The sequence below is a fragment of the Petromyzon marinus genome, unplaced genomic scaffold, assembly GCF_048934315.1.
Source record: "Petromyzon marinus isolate PM22_M1 ecotype Great Lakes invasive population unplaced genomic scaffold, UKy_Petmar_22M1.pri1.0 PM_G_Scaffold_6, whole genome shotgun sequence".
Classification (NCBI taxonomy): domain Eukaryota; kingdom Metazoa; phylum Chordata; class Hyperoartia; order Petromyzontiformes; family Petromyzontidae; genus Petromyzon; species Petromyzon marinus.
Window position 1 is genome coordinate 1,320,001 of NW_027423013.1, and position 2,500 is coordinate 1,322,500.

A 2,500-nucleotide genomic window follows, 5' to 3' on the forward strand; every position below is an offset into this window, starting at 1 on the left:
GTTGCAATAGTGTATGATTGTTGTGATAATGCTCTTATTGCTAGATCATCTGAAGTTATCATTTTGTTGTGTCTGCTTATTATAGATAGTGCAACTGAGTCGCATAAATTTCTTATGCCCATTCCTCCGTTGGATACTGATGTATAAAAGAAACTGTCGGGCGTATCGTGTGGCAACCTGAGCAGAAGCTTTACTCTTTTCCTAATTTCAGAATCAAGTGACATCAATAAACCCTTGGTAACTTTTCCGAGGACCAATTGATGAATAATACGAGGTATCAAATTGTTATTGATTAAATATACTTTCTTTTCTGGCTTTAACGGTGCTCTGGTCAGTTTGTTTAACATTGCTGCGAGCAGGTTACAGCTTATAGATCGTTTTCCCCTTGGGTCAAATTCAATGCCTAGATATTTGAATCCCTTTACATATGATACCGGATTAATGGGTTCGTTATTTATAAAGTACGATGATGTCGTTGCAACACTAAATGTCTTCTGTTTGCCGTACTTGATAAATCTTAACGAATTGCATTTGTTTATATTTATTTTCAAGTGTCTGTCATCGAGGAATTTAGTAGTTATATCCAAGAGTTTATTCATGCCACATTCCGTTTCTGCAAATAGGACAAGGTCGTCTGCAAACATCATTGAATTTACTTTCTGATTTCCTACATTAACTCCTATATATGTCGGCAAGTTATCCAATAGTTCATCCATAATCATGTTAAATAGTAGCGGTGAAAGTGGATCACCTTGCTTTACGCCTCTTTTTAGATTTATGTTACGCATTGTTGTCGATCCAAATACAATATCAGTTAGATTACACTTATAGATGTTGGTCAAGTACGTTGTTGATTCCTTTGATAAGTTAAATCGCTTTAAGGCTCTAATAATCGATTCGTGGCTGACAGAATCGAATGCCTTACTGAGGTCTATTGACACTATTTGCGTGTTTTCGTGCTTTTGCCTGGCGTTGTGTATGATGAAGTGTAGTAATGCACTATTTTCGAAACATCCGTCTACCGGGAGGAATGCTTTCTGCCTGTAATTAAGCTTTAATTGCTGTCCTAGACGATAACTTAAAATTTTGTGTAATAGCCTAATTACAATTGATGAGATGGTTATGGGTCTCCAATTTGAGGGTTTTTCCAAATCCTCTTTAGTTTTAGGTATAAGTCTTGTTCTGTGTTGTTTCCATATTTGTGGTATATCCTGTAAATAAAGGATGATATTTAAGATATCTAGTAAATATTTTATTGGTAAAGTCCTAAGATCGCTAAGAATAATGTTGTCCTGTCCAGGTGACTTATCCTTCATAATTGCTAGGGTCTTAATCAACTCATCTAAGGTGATTGCTTTTACGATATCGATGCATGATTGGTCGTTTTTTAATTTAAAGGGTATATTATCTGGAGGAGAGTTTGACTCGAATAAGGTAACGAATGTTCCCCGTATGCTTTCTTCAGTTGGGTATATACTTGGCCCCGATCTATCTGAAGTAATCTCGTCTAATAGAGCTTTCTTGTTCGTATGGTATAAATATTGATACCTCCTGTATTTAGTTTGCTTTGATTGTCTTCGATGCCTATTCTCATCTTTCTCCTGTTGGTTTACACGATCTTTCCTATTAATTGGTTTACTTCGATTTAAAAACTTTTCTACATGAGAATTGAGTAGCAGTAACGCCTGATTGTGACTTAAATTCTCGATCTTTAGATCGGTAATTATGACCTGAAGATCCTCAGCTGCTGTCAGTGATTGTTCTTTTTCGGCCCTTATTGCTGGCTGATCTCCTTCAGAAGGTGTAGTTGTTATTTCCGATGTTGTCGGTAAAACTAAGTTAACAAGGCATTGATTTTCTACCTTATAGGTGGTTTCTTTCAATGTCCTTACCAATTCCTTATACTTGATATTTCTCCGCTTCCCTTTAATCGCTTCTAGCGTTCTGTGTGGCATAACTGAGTTCTGTATTAGTTGATTCATGTTTATGTCCTCATCATTCTGTTGGGCTTCTTTATGGGCCATAATTTCTACCTCTTCTTCTCCCCATCTAACTTTCCTTCCTGGTGCGTTTTGCTGTAGTCTAGCTTCATGTTCTGTCGGATGAGTTCGTCTAGTATGTACCCCTAAACCTGTTTTCGTAGTAAAACCTCTGCTACAATATGAACAACTAAATAGTGTTTCCTCAATTGTGGTGGTTATAGCACTAGTTTTACCTATTAAACTTTTGCAAGTTCTTCCGTAGTGCGACGCTATCTTGTGTATGCTATCTGCTGTGCGATTACAAATTCGACATTTATACGTTTTGTTTGCGTGCGGATGTACCCGTGTCATATGTGATGACCAAGTTCTATGGTCTAGGAAAACAAGATTGCATGGATAACATTTGTTCTGATCTGTGCATGGGTAGTCCCATGAAAACATGTCCGAAAGGATAAATTCCGTAGTCAGCTCGTCTGTTAATCGCTCATTCATGAGCGATGTTAGTTCGTCACCGAGTA

General features: G+C 37.2%; 1 pseudogene; it reads right to left on the reverse strand.

The window, feature by feature from the left end:
- Nucleotides 1-2,500, reverse strand: part of LOC142919134 (28S ribosomal RNA) — an 8,913-nt pseudogene that overhangs the window by 2,044 nt on the left and 4,369 nt on the right.